This window comes from Anser anser (genome assembly GCF_964211835.1).
Source record: "Anser anser genome assembly, chromosome: 5".
Classification (NCBI taxonomy): Eukaryota; Metazoa; Chordata; class Aves; order Anseriformes; family Anatidae; genus Anser; species Anser anser.
In genome coordinates, this window is record NC_139725.1 from 6,481,155 (window position 1) to 6,507,987 (window position 26,833).

A 26,833-nucleotide genomic window follows, 5' to 3' on the forward strand; every position below is an offset into this window, starting at 1 on the left:
GACTCAACTTCACACCCAGGCTCGAGCTCCAGTTCATTCAGTTTGGAGCTTGCCTCTCTCCAAGGTGCTCCTGTTTGGAGCTGCGCTGGGAGGAAAAAGTCGTTTGCCTCTGATAAATACCTCAGGGTAGCTTCTTCACTGCAGCTGCACTGGCCCTCCTGCAGCCACAGGGGAGAGGGATTTCTGTGTCTGATTTTGAGGGCTGATCGCTCTCAGGAGACGCTTCTGCAGCACGAAGCAAGATCTGCAGCGTGCTCTCTCTACACCGACAGAGGATTATCGTTGCACGCACCCCTGCTCTACAAATTCCCTCTACGCAGAAAAGCAGTTGGATGGCTAGTGCAGTAACTGGCTCCAATAGCTCCCCGCCAGCACAGTGCTCCTTTTTGCCAGGTGAATTCCCAGCAGGCCATTAGCACCCAGCTACCTGAGCCCTGTACTTTCAAAGGCTCAGAGCACGGTGTCTGCACTCACGCCAGATTCCTACAGGGTAGCCGTAACCGTACCATGCTCACTTCAGCTCTTCCAGCAGTTTTGTTCAGATGTGGAGCACGCTTTCCAGCTTTCAGTCCTCAATTACTGTCCTAAACATACACCATGTTCACTCCCCTTGAGAGGAGAGCAAACTCTTTTGTGTATGTATTTTCTATACGTATGCTGTATATGGCTTTATATTTATGAGGGTAGGATTTTCATTTGAGATAAACCAGAGTAGCTTTAGAAATGCACTGATTTACAGCAAAAGAATTCTTGCAGATAAAAGCTTAGGATAAAAGGCAGCACAGAAAAGACAGACATTCTTATTAGTCTCTGTTTTAGCCCTCCTACTTGAAAGCAAAAATTCAGTGATGTGGAAGGAAGTCAAGAAAAACCACTGCTTTGATAGTCAAGGCTAGAGATTAAGTATACTATTAACTACATATTCTCTGCATGTCCTTTCAGAGCCTACTGTGCTATTTGCAGTTGCTTTGTCTATTCAGCACAAAACTCTCCCTGGGGTCCTCACCTAAGAGTAAATAGAGTTACTTCAAGAATTAAAATAAATTGGTGGAAGTATATCACACTTTATGGGAATTGCAATTTTCCTCTTAGGTGTGAATCAGAGGGACAAAGCCAAGGGCTGCAGTAGGAGTGGGGCTGGAAAGGGGCTGACCACGGAGCAGGTAGGCTGCAAAACCCTTTGTCTCTTGAAAAGCTTCTCCTCCAGACCAACTTTCCTGGGGATCCTGAGCTCAGCGTCAGCTCAGGTCAGTGACTGGGTTAGGGTTGGGATAGAGACAATGCCAAGAGGTGCTTTTGGAGTGGGGCTGGAAAGGAGCTGCCAACCCTGCTGCTAAACTTTGGTTTTAGTTAAGGCAACTTGAATGGAAGGGTAAGAAATGCATAATTCCCTCATAGAAAAGGGATTTCTGTATTCTCAGAAAAAAATAAACTTAGAGAAAAGACCTCAATAAGGTTGAGACTTTATAAGGTTAAGACCTTGATCTGAAGGTGCAGCTTTCTGCACTTAAGCAGAGCTGAGGAAATTCAAGTACTCTTCCCAGATTGCTGGCTGGGAGTGAAGAAAAATAGCCTGCTAGATTAGCAAGGAAAGGAAAGTAACCAAAGGGACTTACTTACAGAGTAACACCCACTCACCTGCAAGGAAGGACAATTTTACATATAAAGCAGGAACTAAATACAATTGTTGTTGACCTCCATAGGAGCTGGAAATAGAATAAGTCAAGTGGATCTGATTGCAGCTTTACAGTCTATATAAAGAGAAGACTTTTTTTAAAAAATAACATGCTTATATTTAGGATCCTAAATCTGTATTTGGAAGCCTAAGGAACTGACCTGATTTTCTGAAGTGTTCAGCACCCACTGAATGAGTGGAAACATTTTAAGAGGCTTCTGTGGGAACTGCTGAATTCAGGAGGTTGGGATGAGAGGAAAATCAAAGTTTCACTGTATTTCTTAACTTTGGGCTGAAAAGAATTAAAGTCAAGACTTGCATTTTCAGAATTCATCACTCTGCAGTAATGTCTGCTTTCACTCTAAAGATTGTGCAGTAAGAGCTACTGAGTGATTCTTTAAAAAGCTTTCAGACCCTATTGCAACCATATAAATAGGGACATTTAACACACAGTAAAACACTTCTCTGCAGTGCTTGTTAGAAATCCAGATAAAATGAGCCCTACAGCAAAAGCAAAGCCATATATAAAACCTATAGGAAAGCCCAAAGCACACTAGAATGGCTAGAAAAGCCATATGAAAGCCACTAGTAAATCATATTTGGAAACGTTCACATTATGTAAAAGGTAAATTTCTAATATCTCAGTTGAGGATGAAAGAAGAGTTCTAATGATTAGGTAAAATCCAGAGGCCTCTTTCCCTGAAAACAGCCTTTTCTCTTCTCATTTTTATTTTTTTTTATTTTTTTTGAAGTACCCAAACTACCTGGAACAAGAATAATGTCAAGACTATTATTTTTGGCATAGAAAGGCCTACAGGCTGGAAGCATGGTTGGCACCTCGTTATGGTAGATTGCACAAACACCAGCTAGAGGTGCTCTTCACATTTGTAAACTGACAAGGAGGAGCGGACAAAGACCACCCACCTGATCAGCCCAGTGGGGCACTAAACAGATCCACCAGGTTACCGCTCCTGCAACAACAGCAGTGTTTTACAGGCCTGCTTCACCCCCCAAACAGTATTGTCATTTCTGCATTGTCTGAAACTGGGGGGTGCTTTCAACACCAACTGGAACAAGAGCAAAGACAGACAACTCATTTTTCTACATCAAAGCCTGCTTTTGAAGCGTGGTGACCTGTTTCCAAATTCCCTGTGGACCGCCACTAGACCCAAGCAAACGATTTGCCACACTCTTCAATAATTCAGTGGCACTTGGATAGCAAATTCAGGCTCTCTGCTGTCTGAAAGCTTTTGTATCACTCTGGGGCAGAATTTCAAGGCAAGATTTTCAAAGTATTGCAAGGAATATAATCACTTTGTGCTATTTTCAGTGGAAAGCACCGAAAAAGCACATGAAGCAAAGCCTACAAACCCTCAAAGAACTCAGGCCAGGCTTTCTTTCTAATCCCTAACCAACACTTAATCGTACAGTCTTTCGAGTAACTCTGTAAACCTAAATCTATAATAGCTTTACCATTCATAAAACGTGTGAAACACAGATGACTTTCAATAATAGTTTCTTACTCTTTCTGCTTTAGCCAGTTTTCTCTTAAAACATCACTAGAAGAAGTAAGTGATCTTGACATCTAACGATCTGCTTATTTATAAAATCAGTTGTTCAGTGACCACAGATAGCTAGAATAAAAATTTCCACATCCCAGGACAGATGATATATCTGAACACACGCACTGGCTGGACAGCAGTTATCTTGCAATTGTAAAATTGTTTTAAAAACTTACCTCAGAGTGGGATATTTCTAGTACTATAGCTTCCGGGAAACATAATGCAACGATTCAGCGGAAAAGCTGCCTATTAACAGACTTTGCAGCCTTAAGGCAGACACCAAGTTCCACCAGCAGACATTAAGGTCCCAGCTGGGACTGGGATCCTCATCGCTAGGAACCATTCCACTCCTACTTCAGCAGTGGCCGTGGTTTCTGCAGGTAGGCAGGGACTGTGGAGTTCCCCAGTGCTGCCTCCTAGCACACAGCTGGGCAGAGGGGAGCTTCCCCGCAGCCGACCCTCCCCAGGCAGCAGTCCCTCCCCAAACGGGCACGGAAGCGAGTACTCCCCAGCACAACGTGGACACTCAGGCACTGGTACCTCTCCAGAGGTCTGAGAGCACTGGAGGAGTGGCTCATAAAGGAAAGGGCAAGGAATAAGAAGGAATCTTTACCTCCTCAGTTTCTAGGCGGTTACAAGAAGCCTGCACAAAGCTCAGCATTATCTCCTGCACCGGGCATGACATCACTGCGCTTTTCCTGGTTCCATCCCTCCAAGGTACTGTCCGGCCCAAACCACTCCTGTCTACAGGTTTACATACGTGCTACAGGACAGAAGTGTCCTGGTGGATGTCAGTAAGTCACATGCACAAACCCCAAAGGAGATGCACCAAATACTCTGCTGTTTATTATGCCTATGTGGCACTGATTTGTCCACTGAAACACAGCAAAGTTTTCCATTAAACTGTTGGCTGATCTGCTCCCCAGGAAGCCACTAGAAGGCAAGTAGATTTCACTGTTGAAAAGTGCAGAAGTTAAGTGACAAAGCTGCTTAGCTGCAGAAACAAACAGTAGAACATGTAAATCCAAAGGAGTAGAGGCCACACAGCAATGCCCAGGGCTTTTGTTCCATCCCTCACATAAAACACTTAGTGACGGGTATGGAAGTAACACCCTTCATAATCAGAAACCCAGTGAAATAATAATGACCTAAGCTTTACATATCAGTTACCTGTAATTGTCTCCTATGTTATAAGCCAGCTGTTTCAAATGGACTTCTGACCTCAAGCTCACATATCTCAGCACAGAAAGAGGACTGGTGTGATCCACTGATAAGGACCTGCCCACAGCTGGTAACAAGCCACAGAGCTTGATCTCTGCAACTGGAGAGGGGTAGCTGATGGTGTTTAAAACCATTTAGTAAGCCGCGGTGTTTCAGACTGAATCCTCAAATCAAAGGGAACTTTTCAGACAACTGCTAAGGACTGAGGTCTGCCTGACTGAAGCAAGGGTCTTCCTTCCCTGTGTAGATGGCAGAGAATTTCAGTGTGAGGGGAATGAGACAACACACACGGTGATTTCCTCCCAAAGGTAATTCAGTAACATGAAAGAGAAATCGTGAAATAGGCAGCCAGGTTCTGTCTCCTGCTGCGGTATCTGCCCAGCCAGTTCTGGAGGGTACAAGTACGACTGGCAAAGTCTAGAGAGAATCAGCTGACAGCAAGACATTAGTCAGGGGAATGCACAGATGTTACAAACACCTACACTTGATTCCAAAATTAACTTTTCTATTAGCAAACATTTGACGATCTCAGGTCTGCCTTAGGAAACATGAACAACAGTCTGCTCATGAATGCCGATCGGGAGAACGTTGCCTATTAGTTCAGGTACTATGATCTTAGGAGATACATGTATAATATTAACTTGAACCACGAGGTGGAGGAGAAAAGAAAGTGCTATTTAACCATATACTCAGCACCACTAATTACTTCTCCCTAGCCTACTGTCATTGATTACAGTCATTTATTGTACACGGTGATGTGTCCTGGATGGTTCAGATGCATAATTATGGTGATAAAGCCATTTCTGATGAAGTTCTGAAGGCAGGTTTCCTGCCAGATTTAGTATCCACTTACAGTCCCAAGGTTGAGACTCTCCTATAGTGATTTTCTATATGAATTACTCTGTCTTCTAGGACATTTGGTCAGACTCACATCTGATGTAAGCGAACCTGGCAGCACTGCAGGGAAGAGAGTGATTTCCATTTCCACCAGCTGAGTGTCTGGCACATACTTTCTTGTAATTAGTATTCATCTTTAGGTCTGTTGAATTTGTGGGAGGGAGTTAGCTGCCCATGGAAGTCCTAATTGTTTAGGAGCTTGGACAATTTCCCTTGTAGCCTGCAACCCTTGCTGAGAGCACCTTAATTATTAAAAATATATATATGTATTATATCAATTATCCTCAGTTTACTGAGGATATGCAAACTGACACACATCTAAACAGGTATTTGTAGTGCCCTTCACCCTCTCACTTCATGTCATTTAGCATCTAAGCAAAAAGTAACACTGCAAATGAAAGACGTTGACAATATCTTCAAATGGATGAATACCTAAGGTGCCTGTGCTGGGGTAGCAGAGCTGTCACAAGTTTTTTGCTCCAAGTGAATCCAGGCAGAGTCATGGATGGTGAGCACTCAAACATGATTACGCAAGTAGCTCTCTTTAGCAACAACTGGAAGATGTTGATGGTAACTACACAACCTCCAGCTGCCAACTGAAACGTGTCCCTTGCTATTCAGCAGCTTAAGAAAAGAGTGAAACTCTCAATGCATTCTGGTGTGAAGTCAAACAGAACTTCTTCAAAAGTAACTTCTCCGAGCAATGTCCCTGCCCACGGCAACAGGGTTGGAACTAAACAGTCTTGAAGGTCCCTTTCAATCTAAACCATTATATGACTCTCTAATTCTATATTTTAGCTACAAAGTTCATGTCAATGCATTGGCCCATGGCATTCAAAGTGCTCACATGTGCACCAAATACAGCATGTCAAAACTCACATAAAAGGAAATAGTGGAACACGAGCCTCCGGGAAAATACAGATCTAGATAGTTTATGGCTTTAGATAATCCTCTGCATGTGCTAAGTTATGGCTCAAAGGAGTTTATCAGGTTACAGATACTGCTTAAAAAGAATTAGAGAACTTGCATGCAGGAGACGGAAGGAAATGGTTAAAGAAATCACTGAGGTTCTTAATTCTGCTCTCACACTCCAGAAGTCTCAATAGAGCTAATTGCCAAGGCAGTAATTGAGAAGATAGAAATCCACACAGTGCCTGCTGCCCAGGATGATCTCTCAGTGAAAACAGATTAACCCAAACAAAGCATACCTTCTGCAACATCAGGTCATTTCCAGAAACTAGAAAATTCAACCATATTTGGTTAAAAATTCTTTTTCATTTACTTAGAAGATTTGTGGGCAAATTATGGCAGTTTGGGAAAGAACAATAGATAGTTCTGTAAAGATTTAAAAGGTTTTCTAGAAGAACTGCAGTTAACGGACAAGTCAAAGTTCGTTTATCAAAAAGTCACAGACCTCAAATCCCATAGGCATTGCGAGAAATATAGCTTAAGTCTGGCTGAAATTGCCCTTAGGCTCCTAAGTCACTTGGGCACGTGTACCATTTTAAAATCAGATACATGCACACACACAAAGTACTCTAGACTTTCAAAATCACAAGGGGAACATTCATGAATGAAGAAAAACTACAGAGAAACTCGGGAATGTTATCTGCTGTCTCCCACCTCCTGTCAACATTATCATGTGTCATGTAATCTACAAATTTTGTTTTATTTTTAAATTTAGTTCATAGGCCTTTTATTTTTCTTACCAAAGAAATATCTGTCCCAACTTTCATTTCAAGTCATCACTTTCTCTGCCTTCTTTTCTTTTGCACTTTCCTCTCTTTTCTCATTTTCTCCTTTTTGCCCCTCATATCAAAATGTAAAGACTTTCAAAGCTGAGGGACCAAGTCAGACTTTCTGTAGCCTGTGAGATTTGCACAGGTGCTAGGTGCAAACCCTGGTCAGTCAACACAGCTGGCAATGGTACCACCTCCTTTAGACTCAGTACTAGATTGCAGACACAGCTGTGAAGCATTGCACTTCTTCTCTTCCCTCTGCCCTTCCCAACATTTCACCAGCTGTAAAATTGGAGTGAGATTTTATCTTCAAGCATTTTGGACTTGAAAGGGGGCCACTAAGTCAACATATAGGGCACAAATTTTAAAAGAAAGTGCCACCTACTGAGCTGTCGAAAAAATTTCCAACATTAATGAAGGCACTATCAAATATAGCGCAAGAATCTTTCGTTTTAGGCAAGTGGCTGAGAAGGCAACCAGCACATCTTAGCTTAACCCAAACCATCAACCCCCCTGATTTCTAGAACACCACACCAGAACTACACCATGAACCCAGGAATTTATTTTTAATCACTTTTAAATAGGGCTGTTCCTGGTCTTTCAAAATGACAGATCTGCAACTCAGTCTGAATGACTGCACTGGATCCCACTGCCAAATAGCACCAGTTTTCAAGCTGTCTGAATAGATTTCATTTGCTTGCAAAGAGCTCAATTCATGCAACACAAATTCTAGTCCCTTGAAAAACCTCAGACACTTCTTTTATCTTGGTTACAGTCACACGCAGCCTCACCTAAAAAGAGCAGTTTTTAAATAAAAAAATGCACATAGATTGTTAGCAAATACTCTGCCTGGGAGAAGGAGTTAGGAAGTAGTAGCTTCCATTAGGGATTACCTTCATGAAACTCAAGTTCTTGGTTCATACAGAAAAATTGCAGTAATTTGTGTGAAATTTTCTTCTGTGAATGACAACTGAGCTCTGCTATATATTTCCTGAGAGAAATAATGGCCGTACCATATAGTTAGGACTGACTTCAGGACTTTGATTCTGGCTGTCTCCAAATAGAGGCCTACATGGTTTTACGACACAAAAAATGAGCAAGTGCGGAGCTTTCATGAACACAGTCCCAGGCGTGGCAAAGCTCCAGACCCTGATACAGAACGCTAATTAATGGCTCCTTAGCTGATAATTACTCATGTGCATTAAGTTTTACAATTAATATTTCATTTTGGTTTAAAAAAATTTGCACTTAATTATACTGAATGCTTAATAATAAGGATTTCACTTGGTCTCTCTGACCAAACTTACACTCCAGGAGTCAGAATGTGCACAGCACATGCAGCAGTGCTAGAAGAAAGACAGCAAAGAATAAACATCGACATTTGAGTGCAGAAAAAATGATACAAAATTGCCTTTTTACTTTCTAAGGGAAATCTCAGCTGTAATCTTAGCAGCTATCTTGATTTTTGACCATCTCCAGGTCATCCTCTTTTCACTTTCCCAAACATTATCTCAATTATTTATTTTGACTGAAACTTTCTGAGGACAGGGATTACATCTAGATACAGTGTTGGGACAGTTCCTAGTAAAACATGGCTGTAGACCTGAATAGAAAAGGAGATTTTCCGGTGGCACCGTAAGTCAGTCCAATGGGAAAGTCAAAGCTTTCCAGGTTGGGAACCCTGAGCTGCCCCCCAGGGACAAACCGTGCAGCTCACAGCTTGTCACACGAGCTTATGTGGCAAGGGAGAGACCAGAGGACGCGAAGTCACTCAGTGGACAAGGAGGATGATGGGGCTCCACTGAGCCCAGAGCCCAGTGCCAGTGGCAACATACCTTATTACAGAAACAGTCCTTCCATATCACAAGTCAGTGTTTCTTATTTGCTCCAGGAAACCCCCTTAAGACTCACGTGAACTGTGCAAGCATTTAAATTCAAAGTGACAGCAGAATGGTTCCTCTGATTTGTAACCCGCACTGCTTCGGGGAGCAGCAAGGAAGATGTCGTCAAACTAAGTTCTCCAGAAGAGAGTTCCTTCAAAGCACCCTATAACAAACAGTTATGTTTTGAATCTGTTTGTTTCCCCACTCCCCCTCACACTTAGAACTTTTAAGCAGAAGGCATAAGTAATTTGTTAAATCTACGTTTTGGATACTTGCAATTAAACTATGAGGATATATTTTTTTCATCAGAGAAAAATTATTTTAATAACCATAATCAACACAATCAAATATAATCAGTCTGTCAAGTTAATCACAATTTAGAATCACTTACAATAATTTTGTACCTTGCCAGCTCACATCTATATGAAGATGATTACACCTAGAAAAGATGTGCAACTTTAAGGACTGCTACCTCTATTGAAATCACTTTGCTGTTATGTATTTTAATTTTTGTTCCTTCTGTATCCTCATTCTCCCCTCTACCCACACTGTTTTCAACTTTTTGAGAGTTTTATTCTTGGCCTTTTCCTCCTCTCTCTGCAGTCTCCTCTGCTTTATGCATATCTGTACCTATATGCAAATGATCAGGATAATCAGTGGAAATTTTCCAAGAATCTTAAGGAGCATACTAGATTTGTTTCCTAAACCTATTTTTTCCCCAAATATGAGCGTAAGCATTCCCTATCTCTGGCCATGCCCAAGACATATCCTGTTGTGTTGGCCAACTTCTCCATTTTTGTTTTTTTTCAAATACTTGTCCAGTGCTCTTACTCTCAATCTGCCACAAGATGGATATCATCTCCTCTCCTCTCCTTCACCTCCTCAGTCTCTACTCCCCTGTCTTGCTGTCATTCTCATTGTACTCTACCACTCTTGATTCTTCCTTCCTTCTTCTTCTCCGGCATTTAAAAAAGAGTAATCATTAGGGGTCCTATTCTGCTGCTTCAATCCTCTTACTTCTGCCCTACACATTTAGCTAGCTTTGTTTTGCACTGGCAATTATCATTATTAAATTCAGGCTTACCATTGTTTCCAAAGTCCCTTAGTTTGACTCTCTTCTTGAACAAGCTCACACTCCACAGCAGCTTCCCTGACTGTAGCTCAGACCTTTGCCTGTCCTCAATTTCTCCTGAACTCCTCATCTTTGCTCTTGACCTCCCCAAGTCCTTTTTCTCTCCCCTGCTTTCCACTTCACCTTTTTAACTAAAACATCTTGTATTTCCTTGGTCAAGAAGTGTTCCCCTTTTTTGCTTCCAAAAAAATCTTCTCTGGATCCCCTCCTTAGCTTTCTGACAAACGGCCTGTTTGTCTTGAATTTAACAATGTCACCGTCTCTTTGGAAGGAGCTAATTTCCAATGCAGTCTGAGCAGAGACATCTCCAAAAGACACTTCATGCTCCAGCCAGGAAAATCCTCCATGTATTAATACTGGATGGACCTCACGTCCATCTGCAATAGGTCATTTAGATATAAGCTACAAATTATACTATACTTCTTATTAATACAATTACAGCTTCAATTTCCTGCATTTTGACAGTTTTCTCAGAGGTGCAGTATTCCAAAAAGGCATGATTGCTCACTGCCTCCCGTTCACAGGGCACTTCATAGACACAGAAGACTTCCCATGGACAGATGGCTTTTCTAAGCAAAAAATGTGAACACTAAACAGAAGTGCTCTGAACAGTGTGCTGAAATCCTTCTGCATCAGGACAGCCTCCTGGTTGCTGCTATTCCCAAAAAAACTACATTTATGTTCCTTTCATTAATGAAATTGGTGATTTGTGATGATCTTGTCAACCGCTTCTTGACCTAGCTTGTAAAAGTCTTCATTTAATTAGGAGCAAAGATTATCTTTTACAGACATCTGTGAAAAAGACCAAGATGATACAATATACAAGACACAGTTCTCCCTCCTTGAAACCACCATCTTTACCTCAAGAACCAAATAAGGAGTTTATTCTCTAGGACAGCACATACCCGAGCACTCAGAATCTTTCATGATAGAAAGTTAAGGAGAAAAAGCCTCTTGCTCTGGTTTAAATTATTGCAATTGCTTTAAAAATTAAAGTTAGGTTGATTTGTAACACAGGGGAAACTAGTCTTCTGTCTTTACTGCAGTCTGAAGATAGTCAACAAAAATTGTGACTGTTTGCCTCATCATCTGAATAAAACAATTCTGTTCAAAGCCATGTGATACAGACTTGTGGTAAGTCAGTTTCATACTAAGGTCACAAACACAACAGCATAAGGAAAGGACAGGAAGGAGACAAAGTCTGTGCTGAAGACCCATGTAGTCATTCTTCAAGGGAGCAATAGCAACTTTGTGCCTTGTCTGTTGGATCTGGCCTTCTTTCCTGCTCACTCAATATGCAAAAAACAAACAAACAAAAAACCACCTTAAGACGCTTGCAAACATCAACACTTAGCAATTACTGATTCTTCCCTATGGTGAATGGGAAGGGAGCCACATTCCAATGAGTATCATAGAAACTGTCCAGATATAAAAACTAATGACAGCACAGTCACAAGTCTTGGCTATAGCTTCCTTCTTGCTAGAAGGAAGCCTTGAGTTCTATTTGAAATCCCGTTGCCAAGAGCAGACCTAAGCTTTTCTCTTCAACTGATCCTAATTTGCAGAAGCATTTGTCCTAAAAGCTCAAAGCACTGAGCACTAGAAAGGTTTGGACTGTATTTTTGAGGGCTGATGATAACATAGCATGAAAGTGTAGCAAAGAGCTTCAGATATAAACAACTTCTCAGTGTGCAATTCATCAACAGGTGATAGAGCTTTTCCCTTGCTATTTGCCACCTTCTTCCTCTCCTTTGCCATCAACCCTGCTTATGATGTGAACCTACCCATCCTGAGGGACACAGCTGAGGCATTTTATTGCAATGGCAATTCCGTTAGCTTGTGCGTTCGTTATTGATAATGTCTTATCCAGGTCCCTGAGATGACAGATGTAGTTCTAAGCACGGCAAGGCATAGCGAGACACGGACTATATCTAGAGCTTACAGTCTGGATAGGACTGTCAAAAGCTAAGGAAAAATGGACGTAGTATGAATCACATTTTACCAATAAATACTGAGAAAGACTAAGTGAGACACTGCCAGAAGGAAGTTTGTTGCGAAGCTATGAAAAACCTTGACATCATTTGAGTCTTGGACTGATTGGGTGTACTTACTTCATTAGAGGCTTTTGCAGGGGGGAGGATCTTGATTGCAGGGGGGAGGATCTTGAGGTGAGGAAGAGGGTAGGATGCAAGAGGACATCACACATTGTTTCTTGGGCCCTAAGAAAGGCTTGTAAATATTTCAGCAAATATTTGCTTTTTCACAGTTAAGCATCTGATCTTATACTTTGGCAACTCTAAACAAACGGGCCACACTTATTTTGGTTCGCTTTTTTCTGTCTTTAGACTTCCAATATTGAAAAAAACATTGTACAATGGTACTTTCTTTGTGCCTCAGTTTCTTTCTTCAGTAGATAACTAACTCAGAGGAAGAAGGGAAGGGAGTGACTTCAAGCTTGTTTCCTTGTTTGAAGAACCCATTGCAGCTTTTCTAGGGAGGTTCATTACCGAGGTCACTGCAGTCACTCCAGAGACAAAACAAGTCCATTTTGTGTCCTCAGCCTGGCAAAATGGCTTGACATAAATAACTTTTCAAAATACAATCTCCCTGTAAGCATACTAGCGATGACATCCATGTAAGGACTTCAAAATCTATTCCAAACTGTAAGGATTAAACCTGCCAGTTAAGATGAAAGCTGTCAATGGTAGCTTTAACTGTTAATGTTACTGTAGAATGCAACATATCTTCTAAAATTTGAAGACTACGTATTTACTTTAAAACTCGTTTTCTGCTGTCACCTACACTGCCCAATGTAGCACCTGGCTCCTAATTAGAAAGGCATTTAGATATTGTCAGCACCAGCTTTACATTACATGTTCCGAAATTTTTAGCAGCCTATTAACCAGGTGTTGAAAGCCAGGTGAAATCACAGCACTACTGAGCCTTGCATTAAGCAGCAGGGACAGCTTTTGCTGCAGTGCTTTCTCAAAGCAGAGGGAAGGCTGGTGAGGCCGACTGGGCGCGCTGAGGCAAAGCAACACTGTGATTAGCAGACCCAGGGGACTGGCACAGAAGACCAGAGGGAACCCAAGAAAGTATAAGGAAAGAAAGAGGGTAACCAATACAGGGTAAAACATGCTGACCTCCATATATTTAGCAAGAAAGAGATCAACTTCTAAAATAAAAAGAGTGAGCAGGGGGGAAACAATCATTGCTAACCTATTCAGTGGGCACTGCTAAAAGAGGAGAGCTTGACTGAAGATGTGATTATATCAGAAATAAATCTTCCTATGTACTGAGATAGATCAGCCAGTATAGCTCAACTCAGTGGAGCTCTGCTTATACACACACACAACCTCCCAGAAACCAGCCATAAATTAACACCCTTCTCCACAACCCCAATAACTTAAATGTCAGAGTGATTTCTTTATGAAGGCCCATTGGTATTGCTTGGAGACACCCCATGCACTGGGTCAATGTTAAACTTGTCATTCAAGACAGCTTAAAAATTAGAAAACCAATACAGAATTACTACTTTGGTCAGAAAAGAAACACCACAACAATGAATGCTGACTTTCCCATGTTAGGTTTCACAGCAAGAATCATCCTAGTTTTCAATGGAAAATATAAGTAACGTACACTTTTCAGCAAGACCTTTAACATATATTTCAATTAAAAGAAAAAAAAGAGAAAAAAGATTTTAAAAACTTGTCAAAATTTAAACAGAGCTTTGAATTCTCAAAATGGAATCTGCATTAAAAAAAAAGAAAATCTATTCTTGGTTGAATATTCTAAAATAGATCTGTGCATTTAATATCATGGAGGTAGATTCACATTACCAGGGAGGATAGCTTCATAATGTGAACAATAAACTCAAACATGCATTAAAAAGGCAATTATATCTAAAATGACTTGCACTGGTTTCTAATTTGCATACTAAAACACGGTATACTTTTTTTGCCTTATCAATGCTAGAAATCTTTTGGCCAGAAGCTGGAAAAGTCCTTCGTCATTGTGTATGCCCAGTATGACTTGGCGAGGTGAACCTCACGTTTTTCAAGTACCATGCTTATTCCTCCTGTCAGTTGGGTGTCTCGTCTTGCTGTATGCAAAATCCTGCACACGGGTCCCGGTCTTTTATGCGTACTGCAGCACAGCAGTTGTATAGATGGGTTTCTACTTCATGAGCATTTTGTTAGAAGTGGAAATGGCTGTCATGCAACATTACTGGTCAATTTGCGGTGATGTGCATATGGTTGGCAACAATGCCTTTTAAAGGACAGAATTTAATTTCTGGTGCTTATCTGAAAAGTTGCCTTTATTGTTTAAATATACCAGACTCATTTTTACGTGTAAAAATAGAATCTGTGCTTGCTTGGGAGCTGAAAATGCAAACGAATAGCTGAACATTCAAGTCCTTGCACTGCCTGAGTAAACGTCAGTTTTGGGAAAGCAAGTGAATGTTCGTATTCCCCTGCAACAGCTTTAGGCAACTGGATATGAAAATCTGCTCCTAAAATGAAACAGATTTGCTAATTATGTGAAAAGAGTTACTAAAAATACAGGAGAGAAGAAGTTTAAGTCCAAAATGTGTTCAGTAGATAAGCAATTGCTCAGTTCTGCCCTTATCAATCTAAGGAAGCATTTAGTGCTGAGATGGAATATCAGAGCTGGTTAGATGGAACAGAAATAAACTTGAAGCTAATCAGAAAACATGCTTCACGTTCTTCATCCGCTCTCTAGTAGCAGCTGTTTTGAGATATTGCTATAGGGACGATCCCACTGCAATACTGGCTTTTGAAAGCCTTCCAAATCCTGTAAAATGTATTAATCTGCAACATTGATATGAATAGCACAGACAAATGAAAGCAATTACTTTCTCCTCTTCATTCTGATTTGTTATCTTTGTTTGATATGGATAGCCTATGCCAAATATCTATCAGTGATACTTTCTTGATCTGGTTTAAGGCTTTTTTTTTTTTTTTTTTAAACTATTTCATCTGTTTTAGGGCTTCAGCTAATGGAAAAGAGAGAAACTAAACAGTCTTACTATGTAGAAAAATATGCAACTGCTTCCCTTCAATACTCTTTCAGGTACCCCAGATTTAGAAGCCTTTGTTAAGCTACTTGTTGGAGTTTAAAAAACAAACAAAAAAGGAAGAAAAAAAGAGTTGGGGTGGGAGTACCTTCCAAAGTACTGCCAAGTCCACTACCATCAGCAGGTCTCTACAGAAGTCTGAGGAGAAGGAGAAATTACTGCAAATCATAACTGAGGAAGATCTGTAGAAAGTTGCCAGAGAGCTGCAGCAGAGAGCCTGGCTGCACAATTCCCGGAGCCAAGCCAGAGGGTATCCTGGCTACTTTATTTTTTCTTACACTGATTAAACATCATTAAGAAGAAGGAGGCCCTCCTGCCTGTCCTGAAGACACAACACAACAGTAGCAGCTGCTTGGATCTGGGGGACAAGGGGAAATGGCACCGCAGGCTCCTCCTGCTGCTGGCAGTCAGGATGCTCTCAGAGCTGCTTCAAGACTGCGGTCAACCCCAGACCAGCCCACAGCAAACTGCTGCAGGGATGCCTGAGGTCCACGGGGGTCTTGTTAATGGAAACCTATCCCCCGAGGATGTCAGTGAGCTCTGCCATGCTGTCACAGTAGGGCAAGGGAGACAATGGGGGCAGAAATGAAGTCCCACCTCACAGTGCTGAGGACAGGGAAGCTATCCATGAAAGCTCTGGGGTTTGGCTTTCCACCCCACAGCCATGAGATCTCTCCTCTTTGGGAAGCACCTAGAAAAGCCTGAGAAAGGTCAGCAGCCGTATTTTGAAATGACAGAAGCATGAACCATTACCTAGTAAGGAAAAGTGCAGGGATTGGAGAAGAGGACTGCCATGAGGATGGACTAGAGGAAGACAAGGGAATAGCAAGCTTGGAGGGCGCTTTTGGAAGTCACAGAGCTCCAAGCTCCTGCTTTTGCTGCTTATTTTATTTATCCTTCTAAAGCAGTCACGTTAGCCTGGATGTAATTTAAATGCTATTTTTTTCTTCACCCCTGCAACATATAGTTTATTACAAAAAAGGAGGAAAGGGGACAAAATTCTTCTCGAGGAGGCCAACACGCCTCACAGCTACATGGGCTAGTCCGTCACAGAAACAAGTAACTCAGTGACCTGAAGCCACGCTTGCTCAGCACAGAGTCCCCAGCCTTGCTGCCAGTTTTTAAAACAAAAAGACTCGATCCAAAAGCCCAAATGGCTTTGGATCATCCCCTCAGCCTGAAGCATATCTTATGTCCCTGGCATTTTGAAACGGCATGTGAGGGCAAGGCTTCCAACTGCCCTGGATCACAGCTCAAACAAATGGCAGAAAGGGAAGGGAAGTCCAGGACAGGAACACGACAGATGCGAGCCAGTTGGGAGTGCTGTTCTCAACGGGCACGGCCAAGGGGACAGGAAAGATGGAGCCACGAGCCAGGGGGAGACAGGATGGCATTAAAAATATAAATAGTTCTGTCACATATTGTGTATGAGGCTTAAAGATTAGTGTTTGTTCCTGACAGTGGTTTTACGGAGGTTTTTGTTGTTGTTGTTATGGCCTTTTTTTTAAATGCATACATCACATTACCACAAACTGACAACTCAAGTCAACCGTAATGCCAGAGCAGCAACCCTGCAGATCCCCTTCTGTGCCTTCTGCTTGCCTGGGCACCCTGACGCTTCCTTCGTGACAGCTCTGGAGACCGTGAGCCACGCTCTCCCTCTCCTGCACGTACATAACCCCCGGTAACGCTGATCGGCACAGCTACCCAGGTGATTCAAGCTCTCTTCCCCCACCTGCTTCTTTTTTTTTTTTTTTGGTCCACAGCAGGTGTCCTTTCATGGGAAACAGGAATCCCATGTTGATAGTCTCACAGCATACCACAGGGGATGTCTGATGCTTCTGTCTGCTACTGCCGGCCCTGTTTTCCCACAAAACCTTTAGAAAATGACATCCAAGAAGTAGCTGATGTAACTTGCCACGGAAGGCAAGTGCAGATATGGAGGAATAAAAGGCACGGTTGGCTTCTCTAATTAGGTTCCAGGCGTTATTTCTAAACACCTGAAGGCATCCTTTTGCATCTTACAAGGTAATACAGAGCCATCGTTTGGGAGGAATCTTTGGAAATCCCGTGCCCCATCCCATCCGCTTGGGAAGAATGCTGGGTTCCCAATGCACTTCGGTTCACTTACAAAAATCCCAGCTCCTGCAGCTGACACCCTCAAATCTACGTTCTATTTCTGGGACTGTCACCACCTGTAAATTTGGACAAAACCAGAATTTTCTGAATGAGTCATCCCTAACAACTGGAAGCAGCAAAACCTCAGCTCCCGTTGCAGTAGAAGATCTAAGGGTACCCCCTAGCGTTCTGGGTGCAACCTTGACATTCGGCCACACTCAAAGCAGGCAAGCTCATTTCAGAATCTGGGCTTCACTTACTTGCCATCCACCCACCTTCTGGAAGAGGACTCTTGTTGCAGCGTGATTATCTGAGCATGCCACCAAACCATCACGCTAAGCTATAGCTGAACCTTCAAACTGAGCTATAGCTTAGTGCATCACCACTAGCAAGCAGAGTCATTAGGAGACACCTTTGTGGTTTAAATATGCTCCAGTGGATTTATAGCAATGAACCCTTCTTTGTATTCACAGTGGGTTAAGGGCACTCCCTGTCACCTTGCTGCTCAGATGACACCCCAAACTCATTAAGGTTTGGCAACTCAACAGCTTTTCATGCAGTACAGATCTCCTATGAGAGTTGTATGTCTTAATTAATCTGTCAAGTGCTTCAATATCCATGGAGAGAAAGCGCAGTATAATGCAAGAAACTGTGATTTATAACTCTTCCCCCTTTCTGCACAAAAAGCCGCATTACCTGAGATTAAATCCTACTTTAATGACAACAAGGTTAGAAAAATAGTGCAACTTCTGTTAACTGAATGCAGTCCAGACCTCTAAGCCTCTTGTCCTGGCAGGTCAGGACACCAGCAGGTTCTGCCATTAACCTCCAGCTGGGCGAGCATGGCATATCTTTGAACTTCTCTGGGCTTCTTCTGCCTCTCTTTCAACTCATCTCTCTAGAGATGTTCTTCACGTCAGGGTTTGTTACCATGTGCATCTAAGTACAAGTAGTTACTTTGTCAATAACAACATAAATTTGCTGTTGACCTTAGCAATAGTCTTAATATACTTGGTCTTCATTTCATTTCTGGGATAATAACAACTGGAATGCAAGTTTAATTTAAATCCAGCACGGCACACATGGAGTGCAGCACCCAGCAGTACATACGTAGCTGGTAACAGGCTTGAGCAGTCTAGCCAACAGAGTGCTTGTAGTAGCCCATCTATCAAAATTTTATGTTCTAGTAGATGACGCAAGTTTAACGATGAAAAATAAAAGCTTATAAGCTGGTTGCTACCAGCTGCCATTTTGGTGCAAAAAAGTCATGAAAGCTTGTCAACTAAACTTCATCCTACACTGAAAAAATATCTTCATGGAGCAAGGCAAGCATATTAATAATGTAGCAGTGCCAGCTGAGGAAAATGGCTGGCTTGTAAAAGCAATTCCAACTGTAAGTGTCTGGGAAATGGAATCTCAACAGGATAAGCAACACTTAACAGGCTCCTGCTAAGATGACTCCTTCAGCAAGCCAGAAAATAACTTATGAGCAGTTCATAGTTTGCACCTCTGCAGCACACTTTATACATGTTCTAAGAGTCCAGTCTGGAGGGAGAAACATTACAAGTATAGGGACACAGTAAATTATGCAGACAAGGGTCCACAAAACGCCCACTGTGGGTCCTTCAGAGCTTCTAGATTTACAAGACTTGACAAACACAAAGCTCAGGGTGGTTTTCTCTGCAGACCCTGTAAGGCACACTGACACTTCACTTTCTGTGATTTTTGCAAGTGCTGATTTTTGTGATATTTCCTTTTTGGGACAGCGAGTTTTGTAGCTTTTCTGTGATTCTAGACAGTCCAAAGATATTATGCAATTATTACGTTATCTGGTTGTCTGCACTTAGACTCCAAGCGGAGCTCTGTGTTATTAAAACCAGGATCTGAGATGAAATCCAAGGCTGTCTGGAGCAACAGAAAATAAGCTGCATTCTCTTTGTTTTCCCGTGGTCAAGGGTTCAGTGTTGCCCCTCACCTGTTTCTGTTGCCTAATCTGTTGGATGAGAGCTCTCACCTAATGTGACAATCAGTTCATCGATACCCACTTAAATCCATGTAAATTGCTTTGAGTATAGTAAGCTAAAATGCCGGGCAGCTTTACTGCTGGGATACCCAATTGTATCCTCAAAACATCTTGCCAGTCTACAAAGATGCAGAAAGAATGAAACCTTTTTTTAAATAGGCTGCATAAAAGCTGTTTACACCTAGCACTGTGCACAAAAACTGTTTTCTGTTTTTGTTTCCAAAATCTCTATCCCTAAATATCCTCAGATAAAACTAGTTGTTCTATACGATCATTATGCTACATAAACGGTCTGCTCTGGGTGCACCCCATCATAATTCAATGCAGAGAAATGAGAAGGAAGAGAAAATTAGTACCAACATGGAAGACCTCTCCCCAGTTACCAGGTGGCAATTTCTTTACTGTGGATTTCTCTAGCACTCGGGATTATTTTATACTACTCCATTATTTGCTGAGCTTACTTCCCATTTTATTTGGTTTGCTCACTGCTTTATTACGTGTGAAGAGGCTGCTTTTATTTATTTTTTGTACTGCCGCATACCCTATAACTTAGCAGCAGAGAACGGCTTCTCAAAGTACAATGTGAGCGTGCTACATAGGCTGCCAGGTGTATGTACCACAGTGCTTGAGTGCGTATCTCATTGTTTGGAATTACACAGCCCTGAGCAAAACACCATCCAGCCACTATGTTTATTTTCCCGTCAAGAAGCTGAACTGAGAATAAACGTGAAACTCACATAAAAAGATAATGAAGCTTTCCTAGCTACAGTAAAAACAAACAAGCAAACGTGCTATGTCCCACCACTTATTTACACGCCAATTCTCTCGTGTATACCCACCGCTCTACAGTATGTTCGCAGAGAGCTCACCTTTCTCTGCTGCTCCTCTACCACACGCTGCACAGAAATCACCACTTGAATCCTGCTGAGCTTCTCCCAGCACTCCCATGCTGAACCCTGCATCACTAGAAATCCTGCTGAGGCTTCAAGGAAAATTAAAAACTAATTTTTTTTGTCAAATGGAGCCACACAGCAATTTACCTAATCCAGAACTTGTCACATCATTGCACGACATCAACTTGCCATGCCAACAACTGCCTTAAGGCAGGGTTCTGGGAGAAGGTGGGTGGTGTCGGGCAGATGGTGTTCAAGGTGAGAAGGTGGGCGTCAGTTGGTAGGTGGCTGAACCTCTGTGTTACGAGATGGGGTCAGGGAGGTCCGAGGACTACTGAGGGGGTGCTGCTTCCACTGTGAAATATTCCTTTTTGTGCATACAACTGCAGCTGTTCGGGTCCTGTTTCAATGGCCCCCTCCTCCCCACCATCTCCAATTCCAATTCAACAAGGATTAACAAGGCTACAGCATGCTGGAAAAACAAAGGGCTTCTCCCGATAACAGCTGGGGGGTGGGGGGGGGACGACTTGCCTCAGACTGGCTGGGAGAATAGTGCAGACTGTTCTTCTGATGCTTCATTAGTGGAAAGAAAAGGACACACGAGTTCAGACAGAGCTATTAAGCCTGGTTATTTCTGCTAGTCGCCAGAGATGATCGGCGCACAGGCAAAGTGTTAGCAATGAGGTTTCTGCCTTTTGCCGCCTGCTGTCAAACGCCCTAGTTTTGGCTAGGGAGAAACTAATGCCAGCTGTAACCTAATAAAGGAGAAGGCCTTGGACTTCACATGCGTAACCAAAACCTGTCTGACGGACACTATAACCCTGCTGTTGCAGCATTTGTTCTCTCAAGGATATATAGTTCAGCATAAAATGAAGAAGGACAGAGGAAGATGAAGGTATCTTCACAGCACAGACCTACAAACACACGCAAGCCAGTAGTTTGAAGCTGAAGCCAACAATGCCAACTTGCTATATAAATTCTGGAGTCAGATTTGCTTAGTGCTCACTGTATATGTATCTTTGCTTTAACTCAGCCCCTCTCTCTCCCTGTAAAAAAAAAATCAACAACTGCCAATCCCCCACCTGCCTCCCAGTGGGAACTGGCTGCTTTCCTCCATCACTGGCACTAGCCAGCCCTGAGCGTGCCCAGGAATTTCACTGCCTGCCTCACCGATGGTATTTCTTGGCAGTCCCTCGTAAATATGGGACATCGTGTTCTGTCCTCGGGAGACCCACACCACAGCATTTGAGTCAGGAACGTAGTTTAAAAGGATAGGTATTTCCCTGCCATGAAGGACCAGCATTTCTGTCTACATGAATTTGGGTGCGCATTCCCAGGCAAAAGAAGTGGAGAAAGCGGTGGAGAAGGGGAGAAACCAAGGAATTACTGCATGTTCTCATCCAAGTATTTGACAGCTGCTCTTCAGAAGGGAAGAAACTGATCAAACTACTAGGTTTGGGTAGTGGTTTAGAAGGATACTTCCAAAATCTCTTGCTATCCAACCCAAGAAAGTAAACAAGCACCAGTTATCTCCTCATAGGACATCAAATTTTAATTTTGACAGATACATGTCAGGTCTCTGGAGATCCCTGTTGTTTTTGCAGATGCAAAAGCTTTGGAGCACAGGTCTATTCCAAATGAATCACCCATCCTTTTCACTTACCACCAGCATGCACTCAGTGCGTTGGACAAAGATGTCTCTCCACTAACACAGCAACTCATAGTTTTGATATCACTTCAATAGCTTCTACAAAACATAATTAATTGATTACATATAGAAAGGATGAAGTTTCCATCCACTCCAAGATCAACATCAAATACATGACAAAAAAAAATGAGAAAGGGAAAACCTACAGACTGAATTTTTAGGAGCGAGTCTGGCTTAATTAAAGGTTCACAATTATGCCAGGGTCTGCAAACAGCTTTAGACAGAGCACATGATGTACCGATCCACAGACACCAGAAGCTGAGTTTTCTACTCACTGAAACAAGCCACAAATATCTACCAATTTCAACAATGGCATGATTCTGGCCTAGGTAGATATTTTCTCTGAAAGAAGGAAAATATGATCAGAATAATAGTCTCGCAGCTAAAGAACTGAACTCCAAAGACTTGCATGTAGCTCCTTACTCTGTAACAAGCCTCTTATTTCACTCAGGCAAGTTGCTCAAGAGTAAAGTCATATCCCCTGGGGTGCAAGTTAAAAAAAAAAAAAGTATACTGATAAATGGCAAAAAGTATTGACATAATTTGGTTTCCGTTCCTGCTTACAAAGGAAAGAATGCCGCAACAGAAAGCATTCTTTTATTCTGGATTCTTCTAAGCATGTAGCCCTGTGCAAGGAGCAAACAAACTCCATAATCGTGGTATGTTTTTTCTTTGACCGCTTCAGAAGAAATGGCCAACTTCTTCCATTTTTTTTAAATGCATATACTGTTTTGTAAATATAACCCTCTGTGACAAAGAAGTCTATTATGAACATCTTGATGCCCAAGTTAAAAGGACAGCCTGCCAAGACAATTGTGATCATCCAGTCTTCAAAGTCTTTCTTGAACTATTTCCATAAGACCTACTCTGTATACCAGACATAGGCAAAACTTGTATGAATTTTCCCTGGACAGAGCCAGCAAGCAGACTTGCTAACACAGTGTATGCGTGTGCAGTTTGTCCTTGCTCCCCCACCAGTCTCCCTGCTCTCCCCACACAGTAATAGCTACTTGGGAATTGATTTCCCAAGGTGCTAATTACCTTTAGTTGTGATATTCCTGTTATCTCACTAACCTCCTTTGTTACTGTCATTTGCTCTGATGTGGACATTGGAGAGAGAAAACACACACTGTACAGAATTTTAAGGCCATGGCTGAGAGCCGTACCCTGAATACAGCCTGAAACACAATAAAGTGCTTTCCTGAAAACTGCTGGATTTACAGTCATAATGAGGATTAAAAAAAAAGAAATACTATACACACACAACTAACAAAGCTATGTCTTGACCAACTTTATTCGACTGTGCTCTTTTAAATAAGTTACAAGTCTACAAATGAAATTGCGAAGTGAAGGCCATATCATTTACCAGTCTCATTAGGTCTTTAATTACTGAGTCAGGGGAAAAACATGCCATCAGTCCCTATCCTTGTTCTTGAGACACAACGTCCTTAAAGGTGCATAAGAATGTTCTAGTTTTAAAACAGCATGGAATGGACTACAGACCTTTGTTTTCTGAACAGCCCTAGATTCAAATCATGTCAAATAGGTTAAAGCCACTGAAGACTGATGTTTGCATTTTCTTTTGCTGTCCTATTAAAGCCGTACTGTTAAAGCAGCCAACGAATTGAAGCATCATAAGCCACAATGCTCTGCTATTTTAGAAGTTGGCTGGCTCCTGCCCTATTTAAAACTTTTAACTTTATGCAATTTTCAAAGAAACAGATTTAATGAATTATACTTAGTCACACCTGAATGCTCACTGCATTTGTAGCTTAAAAGCAATACCTGTTCTCAAGGGACATTTCTGACATATCTGTATTTCATACTGAAGTCCTAGGCTGTATTCATTTCGTTCCTATAAAAATGTCTATTTCAGTGGTGAGAAGCAAAACAAAAAATTTTTCATCCTGTTGCTCAGTGCTCCCCATCCACAAGAGGGGAATTCATGCTACCCTCTTTTGTAAATCATTTTGAGACATGCTCATGAGAAAAACTACTTATCACAGAACTATTACTGTTTGCCATGGGTTTGTATGGAAAGAGGAGCAGAACATTGTCTTTTTATTCTCCCCTCTCTAACTATACATTTTACTCCCCCTTAAATTAGGGCAAAAGCCTGCAAGTAATCAAATGCAAGAAGTTATTGGCATTGAGGCCAGTTCCACGATTTGACTAATCACTGTGGAAGTAAGTTCCACCGGACTGAGGTTTGTGTGAGCAGTTCTGTTCACTGGATCAGGACCGTGCTAATATTACGTGAGAAAACAGACAAAGAAATAAGCATCACAAATCTAAAATCAATATGCATTATTACCAAAATGTCAGACACAATGTCTCATACTGGGCTTTTACTCTGGAATCCTGCTGCTGCACTACACATTACTCCGGGTCCAGAAACCAACAGCAAGATTGTAATCACCAGTGCCAGCAGGAAAAGGATCCAAAGCAGCAGATCCAGGAGAGTGGCTTCTACAACCTATGCTGTCTGCGTCACCTTGCAACTGAAAAACTAATTTTCAGAGATGATCAACGCATACCAAAATCTAACACTGGTCTGAAAAGCTTTAAGGAAAAGCAGTAGAAACCCTCACTAATGCATTGTTGTCCAACCACTATGCATTTTTCTATAATTTTAGTGCAGTTTGGTTGCATTGATGTTATTTGCATACAAACATATCCGCTTGCACACTTTCTTTTATTTAAAGCAACAAAGCCCATCGTAATGGCTGAAAAAAACTCACTATCTTCTGACATCTGGTAGGCAGCCTCACACCTCTGAGGTTCTAGAAAGCATCAACATCAACAACAGCCAGGAGCGCGCCTTGTGCAGTAGGTTTTTAGCCGACTGAAAATTGAAGCGTCACTTGCAAATAGTAAAGGCATAAAACTGACTAACCTAATTCCACGGTGCAAGGAACAGCTGGAGCAACTGAGGGTGGGGGGTGTGAAGGGAGAGCTGGCTGCAGCTGGGACACAGTGGGGAGGTAGGCAGAGGAACAGCTTGGGATGCTCCAGCGAGTGATGCAGGTGCCATCAGGCACAGGCAGGGCTTGCAGGCAGTCTCTGGAATTTCAGTGGCATGTTCTATGTGATTACGTGAAATGCTGATTCTGAAATGATCATGGTGAAGATTTTATTTTAACTTGCTTTCTACTTTGACAATCTCTCTTTCCAAGCAAGTTATATCCATAGTAATTTTATTCCTTTTTTTTTTTGTTCTCCCAGTGCAACAGAGCACCTGGTCATTTCAAGCCTGACTTGACTGATTTAAGAAAAAATAGAACAAGTTTTTCTTCCTTTAGACTCAGCTGAAAGCTTTGAAAAGAGCTCTTTCTGAGCAAGGTGCATAAGAATACAGATTTACCTAATCAGCATTCCTGAAAAAAGTGAAAATAAAACAAGCAAACAAATAAGATTGGGTAGATAAAGAAAAGCCCTTTTACACTAATTAAGTAATCTGTACCTCCATGGCCCTAGAAATAAAGCCCACTTCCCATCACACCTTTTCCTGTGGTCCCACCAGTCCTTGCTCAATGCACAAGAGTCAGTATACTACCAAGCATGTACAACTTGGAAGTTACGTGGTGTCAAACCTAACATGCCAGCATAGGGAATAATCTCTCTGAGATCTAGGGATTTTTGTTCAGTTCCTCACTCTTCAATTTATGAGTATAAAAATTAGTGAGGAGCAGAGGATAGATAAAAGAACTATCGTGTTAAATCCTAACTCAGTTCAGCTACCTGCTCTTCCTTTCAGTATTCCTCCTGCTGTTCCCAGGTTGTATTTATTTGCTGCCAAGCAGCAGAAAGCTAGTTAGTGCTATGTCATGTTTCCTTTTTGTCATCACTAGGTCCTTCCCACTTCCATGAATACTGCCCCTCACCTCAGCTATACAGGGTGAAATCCTAGAATGAAGAGAAAGGGAAATTGGCAGCAAGAAACAAGAGAGTGAAAGTGCAGTCTTGCACTCAACCTATAGAAATACCTCCCTCCCTCAAAGAACGTGCTCTTAGGAGTAAAATCAGCCCTTAAACTTTGGCCACAGGACACATTAAAACCTCCAGGCAAGCAGCTGGCAGGCTTGGGCTGTGCTGCTAGCCTAGCCAAACCAGGCAGCTGAAAGCTACAGCAGGTATTCCCACAGGAGATACAGTCACTGCAGTACTGGTGAAGCTCCTGTTGAGGGCAATTTAGAGAATTTAGTATTTGTGCTGCAGTGCACGTAGGAAAAAAGGCTGACAGATAATCTAACAACAGCTTCTGTCAATCCATTTGCAAGAATGAAAGAGATGCCTTATTTTAAAGCTACCCACTATGAACCATTTAGACACACCACCTTCTCCCCATTTTGTATTTCTTTCCTTCCTCACAATAGTAATCCTTCAGAGTAGGAGAGAACAAAAAGATTCTGCCTTCCAAGACACAGACTAGTTGTTTTGCATCAATAGTCTTTTTTTTTTTTTTTTTAAAAAGCACAGCAATAAATACACCTGGCGTTATAAGAACTTACTGCCTTTTCAGAAGGATCCAGCCTATTCCTGTTTTTGAAATAAGCAGAAGGACCTCAGAACAAATACCTCTCCCCTTTCACACACTCATGCACAGATGAGACAGGGATCCCAGAACACAAAAGCTGACTGCACACAAAAATCAAATAGAGGAAGGGTTTGGAAGGTCAGAATAAGGCAGCCATGGCAAAGCCCAGCAGCCTGCCTGTGCTGGAGACTGTGCTTGCCCGTGCACAGCAGAACAAGGAAGGCTGTTTTCCAGCTCCTGCTCCCACCATCCTTAACCATTCTTAAGAGGCTGTGGTTCTCCACGTTTTCTACCCTGGCACTTTTGCCAAATGTGATCAAATTATGATGAAACGGGAGCTCGATCTG

The 26,833-nt window shown here is 42.0% G+C and overlaps 1 protein-coding gene across 8 annotated transcripts in view; it reads left to right on the forward strand.

Annotated features, from left to right (window-relative positions):
* Positions 1–26,833, forward strand: part of KCNC1 (potassium voltage-gated channel subfamily C member 1) — a 126,208-nt gene that overhangs the window by 42,667 nt on the left and 56,708 nt on the right. The window lies entirely within an intron of this gene.